Source organism: Pinus tabuliformis, chromosome X (assembly GCF_031772625.1).
Source record: "Pinus tabuliformis cultivar Carrire ecotype Pingquan chromosome X, CPIR1, whole genome shotgun sequence".
Classification (NCBI taxonomy): domain Eukaryota; kingdom Viridiplantae; phylum Streptophyta; class Pinopsida; order Pinales; family Pinaceae; genus Pinus; species Pinus tabuliformis.
This window is the reverse complement of record NC_142308.1, coordinates 1,155,287,952-1,155,296,575: the sequence shown is the minus strand read 5'-3', so window position 1 is coordinate 1,155,296,575 and position 8,624 is coordinate 1,155,287,952. Positions and strand designations below refer to the sequence as shown.

Here is an 8,624-nt window from a genome sequence, read left to right as displayed (position 1 = left end):
TGCAGCATGTGAAAGACGGTTGACGGTTCGTATGGACCGTCACGCCTGGCATTGCTCAATTCAAATCAACGGTTAATGATTACCCGATCGTCTAACAACCAAATCGAATGGCACATATTTTGACACGACAACAGTTTGGAGAGTTCATTTCAGAGGGAAATGCCTTACGGCGTAAATATGTAAAGAAATAAATATGCTAGGCAATAAATATGTAAAGTAAAACTGAAAATAGAGCCGCGTGACGAGACACATCAAAAGGATGGATGGGAGGCTGAATTTTTATAAACAATTCATACTCCAATTTTTATTCTGTGTAAATATAGACACAGTGTGAAACAATTATCCACAATTATTTTCTCTAAATATCTTAATGGCAAAGGAAAAAAATATCACCTAGAAATTCCAAACTTATTATAGATTGATTAATGGAACATTTGAAATAAGAAACTACACCTTGTTATCAATATATCAAAATATGATTTCAAATCTCATGCCTCTCCTATCAGTTTTCATCACATGCATAGAATCAAAGGATCCATGAATTGTGTAAGAACAAATCTAAATGCCATAGTTTAACTAGCTGAGGAATTGTCTGGATTGTTATGGAAATTTAGGTTATATTTAGAAAATATGTGGTAAAGATTTTTGTAAATCCAAGTTATAGTTGTTAAATTTCAAAATTTTAAGTGTCCTAGACGTTTTTGATGGCGCTGAATCTATTTCTACTGATGGTGCTGAATCTATTTCTACTATCAAAAATAAAATTCAAACACTGCATCTACAAGATTTTTTGAAATTATTTTGCCCAGATTCCTACCACTTTTGGCCATCCAAACAATTCCTCTGCATCCAATTCAAATGGACAAAGGCACAGCAAGGCTATTTAAACAAAAGGATCAACAATTCTCGGAACAATGTAATACAATCAGTTTTTCTTCAAAGAATGTAATAAAGTTAGTTTTTCTTCAAAGCAATTTACATGCTTTTTCTTTGATTGCGAATTATCAGGAGGACAATCTTATTTTCTCTATATTATAAACTTTGTGACTGGTTTTTATATGTTCAACAGAACTGATAAATTATATATCTTTCATACACACAACTATGAACCTTTATAAGAGTTCTTATACCATATTATTATTTTGACATATCTCAGTTGGTACTACAGCCATATATACAACATAAACATGTTTTTAAGGTGGTAGGGTACTAATAACTGGGCAGAAATTATTGCATCTCGGGTTTTTTATACTTGTTTCAGTGGCTCAACATCAAAGATATTCAGGTATTTGGGGATTTAAAAAGTTGCATTGATGGGATAAAAAGGCTCAATTGCTTTCGGCCTCCAGTGATGTCATACGGGATGAAACGTATTAAATCCATAAAATTTACCTTTCAACACATCTCATTTGCACACATTTTCCTGAAACGAAAACCATATTACAGATATGCTTTACACACATTGCAAAACCATATTACAGATATGCTTTCCAAAAAAGGTGTGATTGGAACACCTAGAGTCATCTCCTAAGCTTCATATATACAAGACAGCATGGTCTACTCCGACAGCTTTCATATTTTCTAAATTTTTCAGAACTTAGATTTTGAATATTCGAAAGTTAATATGTTGCAGCTTCCATATTTTCTAAATTTTTCTTTGAATATTTGAGAGTTAATATGCTCTTTAGTAGCACTGTTCATGCCTGTAACAGCTATATTTTCTTTTGAAAGATCATATTGACAGACTGTAAATGATTAGAATTTGTTTCGCTTTTTAGTTCCAACATGCCTTGCTAGTCAAAGTCTCGAAAAATGCATTCCTAAAAACTAAGATACTCTTTTTATATATAAAAAATAGAGAAAATGCATTACTTTCACACATTGATCTGTACACATTCACTATATTGGAACCTCGAAACCCAAAGACTCTTGCACTAGTACGTGGTTAGGAGATGGGATATCCTCGGGATCTCGTTCAGGCTGCACCCATCTTCCATACGAGTTGCGGACGAGGCCCTTGTTCTCCAATTGATACCAGTTTCCCGGCACCATTAACTCCGGCCTCACCATGTCGGAGGCCTTGTTCACCAACGCCACGTCTCGTTTGGCATCCCCTGATTGGAATGGGGCGCACCAGCTCTCGTACCCATCCAACAAATGAAGATATCCCTCCAGGTTGTGATAATCTGCAGGGTCGAGATTTGGTTTCAAAGAAGGCGAACGTCCATGATCCAACTTGATTTCCACTCCAACGTGAGCGTATGTCCAGGGGAAACGGTCAAGCAACGGCTTCATCAGTCGCTCGAATTTTTCCATCCCTTCGTTGAAGATGATCCCGGGCATCTTGGGAACCATGTCCTGTTCGCTCACCACGCGCAAAACCTTAACCCCCATAGCCTCCAATCTGTCTTTGAAAGCCCAGTTGCCCACTCTCGGAGCTCCGAAAGAGAACACAGTCATAGGGACGTTCCTGTCGGGATCGGTTTTCAGCGAATTAAGGCCCTTCGCTGCGACCTCGTAAGCGCTGAGCAGAGCGAGGGCACCGCCGAGGCTGTGACCGGTCATGGTGATACTCACGTCTTCTCCTTTCTGCGTATACACATCCACCAGGCGGCCGAGCTCCTTCATTGCCTGCTCGGATGTGCTGAGCTTGTTGTATCCCGTGTTGTGGTCCTTTAGGTATATATGCTCAGAAACCCTCGCTCCACCTTCACTGATGAATTCTCGTGCAGGCTGCCCACCTCTCCCAGGGGATGGAGAATATCCTAAAAATCCTCCATCCACTCGAGCTGCGTCACAGTCCCCCTCCACACCACCACGATGTCTCGCCTCCCCAGGCGCCTCACCTTCTCATCTGTGCTCACCGCAACGTATCTTGTTGAAAGACGGTTGACGGTTCATATGGAGCGTCGCGCCTGGCATTGCGCAATTCAAATCAACGGTTAATGATTACCCGATCGTCTAACAACCAAATCGAATGGCACATATTTTGACACGACAACAGTTTGGAGAGTTCATTTCAGAGGGAAACGCCTTACGGCGTAATTAAAAGAGACGATCTAATTTCTTCGTGAAAATCACACGATCATTAAAATTAAATTTAAGATTTGTTTATTAATTAATAACAACAAAAATGGATAATCCATAATACCATAGCACTTGAACTGTATTATACCATAGCATTTTAACTAACCTTAAACTGTGTTAGTTAAAGGTTGTTGCGAGATTCTCACAAATCTTATATTCTCAGGATAAAGAGTGAATATTTTATGACCATAGAAACCCAACCTATGTAAGTAGGTGATATAAGTTTGAGAATATAGATACTTTGGAGATGAGTTGTTAGTCTAGTATGATGCTAGAGCCACATAAAAGATTTGATCATGGACAGATTTGTGATCCAGTGAATCAGTTTCCCTAATAAATCAAATGTCTTTTCTTCAATTCACTTACAACTTCATTCGTTGTTTGTATTTCATTCGGTTGTTGTTTTTCAATTCACTTATAACTTCATTTGTTACCTGTCTTTCATTGTGTTGGATTTTTATTCCCAGCATGGCCAACTCTGCCAGTTTCCACACTCTGCTCATATTGACCTATTTTACCACTTATTCATCCCAAAAGATTTCAATATTTACTAACAAAATCATTTATCTCCCCGAGAGATAAAATTCGAAATCCACAACACCATTACATTTCTAGTTCTCCAATATCTTCATACCCACAAATATGAATATATTTACATGAACAAAGCTTACATACGAGAGGATATGACTATTTTCCTCAGCTCAGAGACATTTGTATCCACCAGTTCTCTCCCAGATATTATAGATACTCTAATTCATGGCTTGCATTCAATGGAATGTCGAGTCTTGTTTTTGAGTCGGTCACTTCTCTAAAACATTTGGTCCTGTTCAATAACAAGATTGTTAGTTAAAACGAGTGGACATATAGTGATTTAGAAATTGTTTTTTCCTATCAAACACAAGGTTGGACATAATAGAGCATTACAGGGAAGTTTACCATGGACATATAATGGTAAATCAATATTTATAATTCTCCTTCACCACAATATGCCACAAACGACACACGAATTTATGGTGGAATTTCGAACGCAAAGAAACTTATATTATACCTTGTTTTTCCCACGTGTCACTGTTTTGTTTTCACACATTTCTCCAAAACTGCCCAAAGAGAGATCAGACCATTTAATTTTTATGACAAAAAAAATTTTGACATTTTATTTTTAATGACAATTTTTTGTTTTTTATATATGAAAACATGAGACCTTAATCAATCAAGCAATTATATATACCTCTCAAGCAATAATATATGCCTCTGTTGAGGGTTCCTGCTCTCCTTGTTTCGATGTTTTTGACAGTACTTAGATGGCATAGAGACATGCATGGTGTAGACGCTCAAATCCTCCTCTGCCAATTTGCGTTACGAAGCCACCAGTTATTTTCTCGATCTCATCTAAATTTTATGCATTGGGATGATGCTAAGTCATGTGCAATTTTCAGCTCAATCAAATGAATTTTAGCTATAGGAATATTGTAAGATGTCGTTACAAAAGTTTCAAAATCACTTACAAAGTATTGTTGACTGAGACACAGACCAAAGGAAAGCATGGTTCAACCCCTCACTACTTCGAGAAGCAACCCCAACACTCAGAGATGGTTCCTTCGTTCCTTACGAGGCAATTGAAACATACATCCAGATAACTAAAGAAGCCTGTGTTGACCAATCTCTTTGTACAGCATGGAGACGGTATTGCTCTCACATCCTTATCCAACAGTTGCGAAACAAGATCAACCATAGGTAATGATTCAATGAATGCAGTTGAAGACATATCAATATTGAGCGATAATCCATTTGGGTTGGCCTTAAACTTTGGTAAAACCCACGCCATTTCCAATCCCTCTCCAAGGGACTACTTTGCCCCCAGGTCGCCAGAATAAAATGATCTGCCAACAGGAATGTACCTTTCAGTTGGTGGCTCACATAGAACAATATCAAGAACTTGCAGGGCTTCATGCAGAGCATCATCCTCCCTCCCAGATAGGAATTGACCTAAAATTTATAAGTATCTTGAACTGACGCTCCCTTATTGGACCACCAGGTCCATCGTCCCCCTCAACAAGCAAGATGTTGAATTATTTTGAGGTAAAGGGCAATGGCCCAGCTGTGTACAAACGTCTTCCACCATCATAAACAGGAAACCTTTTACCCAAATGGGTATCTCTGTATCAGTCCCCCTCCACACCACCACGATGTCTCGCCTCCCCAGGCGCCTCACCTTCTCGTCTGTGCTCACCGCAACGTATCTTGTTGAAAGACGGTTGACGGTTCGTATGGAGCGTCGCGCCTGGCATTGCGCAATTCAAATCAACGGTTAATGATTACCCGATCGTCTAACAACCAAATCGAATGGCACATATTTTGACACGGCAGCAGTTTGGAGAGTTTATTTCAGAGGGAAACGCCTTACGGCGTAATTAAAAATTAGATGGAGTCAAATCAATACATGACATTTGTATTATGGTTGTATTTGTTTTGGTAACAAGAGGTCATTTAGAAAACACTAAATTTAAAGTTTTTGGTTGAAACAAAGGTTTAGTAGGTAAGTTTATCAACTTTTGACAATTCACTATATGAAGAACCATAATTACAAGATAAGAATCTACAAATTATTTATGACAAAAAAGAAAGGGTATGGACATAAATGTCCAACTAAGTGATGGTATAATGAGTTAAGAAATTGTATCTACAATATAATTACATGATGGGAAAGTTATTTTTAAAACAAATTCAATCATAAGTAACAATTAACTTTTCATTTTGATGTGGTGAAGGTGAAAGGAAGGTGGAGTTATTATTATCAAAGAAATAAAGAGGAGGGCTTCTTAAATGTAATATTACAAGTTAATGATATAAATATATGGTTAAAAAAAAAAATCGACTTGTTAAATGGGGTATGTTTCTAGTGGTATCAAAGTTATAGGTTATAACATTGGGCCTTTTATGGGTCCTAAAATTAAAATAGATATTTGTTTTTATGTCATGGTTAGATAATAAAAGAATTGTTAGGAAAGTTTGAAGGATGGTTGAAGCAAATAATAGAAAAAATTCTATAGGGTCACCTAAGGGTGGTGAGGAACTTGATACTGAAATGGGGGTGATGGGAGCAGGAATTCGAAATACAGATAATCAAGAATCTGAAATCCTACAAGTAATGCATAGCTTGAAGGTAGATTTAGATAATATAAAAGGCCAGTCAATAAAAATTGTCCTAAACGAATGATGAGTAAGAGAATATTAATGGCTATTTACTTAAGACGCTGGAAGAAAATAGAGCCAATAGGAAAGCATGAGAAACTCATAAGAAGAGATATAGGAGCGAATTCACTGATACAATTGATTCTCTAAATTCTAGTGAAAGTAAGACCCATGAGTATAATGGAGGGAAAGAACAAAAGTCTGAAAGTACTACTTCCTTTTTTGAAAAGAAAAAGACTACATCTTAGCTACTAGGAGTCTAATTTAAAAAGATTAAGCCTCCAACTTTTGATGGAGAGTTTGAAGAAGGAGTAGAAGCATGGCTTCTAAATATGTCAAAGTATTTTGAGGTCTACAATTATCCAAGAAATTTGAAGGTTGAATTGGATACATATTGGTTAACTGGTAAAGCAACCTTATGGTGGGAGGAAAATAAAGCCATAAAGAGGATCAAGAGGAGAAATCTAACATGGAATTTAAAAAAAAAAGAATTTAAAAGGAAATATTTAAGAGAAAGATATTTTGATGAGAATGCTAGAGAGTTCCATAAGTTAAGGTTGGGACAGTCCATTATGGATGAATTTGTAAATAAGTTTATGAGTTTGTTGAGATATGTACCATATTTGAAAGAAGAAAATCTAAAATACAAAAGTTCATTAGCTGTTTTCCTTTTTCATATAAAGAAATGATTGAATTTGACAATCCAAAAACCATGTATGAGACCATAAGGAAGGAAAAATTGTGTTTTAACTAGAACCAAAAGAAAGGTGACAACTCTAGGGGTTGGATGGCCAAGAAACATGAGAAGTTCAGTACGAAGAAAAAGGAGTTTAAGAAACTTGCCTTTTCTAACACCCACCAAAGGAAATTTCAACCTAAAAGTGCCCATGAAATTTTCACGTAATTTCCATGTCATAATATGTAAACCAATCAAAATCCTTTAAGTTTAAAAAGAGGTACATGTCCTAAATAATTTTAAATTGTTTAATTTGGGTATCCGTGAAATATTTTATTATTAATTTGAGTATAGGTGAAATATTTTATTATCAATTTTAATATTCGTGAAATATTTAATTAATGTTATTTACCTACTTTATCCATATGAATTAAAATATCGAAAAAATTATTAATGCAATGTAAATGTCAAATTTAGTGAAAAAATATAAATTAAAAATGTTGGCCCATTTGACATTAATAACCATGCCCCAAAAAATACCAAAGTAAATAGTTAAATATAAAATATAGGCATAACTTATAGACGAAATAACTTTTTTCACCGGTATTCACCAAAATCCAACAATATGATTTCAAGATTTTTTGTTGTTTAAAATACATTTTTGAATGCGTAAATGGATTCGGCACTTTGAAAAACCTCGGGGCACTTGAATTATGCAAATTAAACAATTTAAATTCAATTTTTTAAAAATCTCCGTCGAATTTTGATTAAAATTAACCATAAAAAATGTCGTGAAAAAGTTCATTTCATCCATTAGTTAGACTACGCCTAAAATATATATAGATATTTAAATATAAAATATAAATATAGATAGCTACAGCGAAATATAAAATAGCTATATAGTTAAAAATAAAATCAAATTATAGTTGAATATAAAATAGTTAAAATATAGTTAGATATAAATATAAAATATAAAATAGTTAAGCAATAAAATAGTTAAAAATAAAATATAGTTATAGTTAAATATAAAATAATTAAATAATTAAAAAATATATTGTAGAAAAGACAAATTACCAGATTCTTCTGTCAAAATTATAAAATATATAGTTAAATATATATAGTTATATAGTTAAAAATAAAATAAAATTATAGTTAAATATAAAATAATTAAATAATTATAAAACGCATTCTAAAAAGGACAAATTACCAAATTATGTCAAAAATATAAAATATATAGTTAATATAAAATAGTTAAAAAACATATTCCAAAAAGGACAAACTACCATTCCAGCCAAAAATATAGAATATATTGTTAAATAGCTAAATAAAATTAAATATAAAATAGTTAATTAGTTAAAAGTTAGTTAAATAGTTAAAAAATGTATTCTAGAAAATACAAATTACCAAATTCTAGCTAAAATATATATTTTGGGCGAAATTGTGGTTTCAATAGACAATGTAAAGAAAAACACCAAAAAATAGTTAAATATAAAATATAATAGATAGTAAAATATAAAATATAATAGATAGTAAAATATAAAATATAATAGATAGTAAAATATAAAATATAAATATAGACAACTATTTTAATAAAAGTGCCATATATTGAGGGATTTCAATAAAAGTAAAAAATTATAAATAAAATATTAAAAATTTAATTAAATCTCGT

General features: G+C 33.8%; 1 pseudogene; it reads right to left on the bottom strand.

The window, feature by feature from the left end:
- Positions 1–1,899: 1,899 nt before the first annotated feature.
- On the bottom strand, positions 1,900–2,628 carry LOC149143993 (phospholipase A1-Igamma1, chloroplastic pseudogene; annotated as a pseudogene).
- Positions 2,629–8,624: the final 5,996 nt, after the last annotated feature.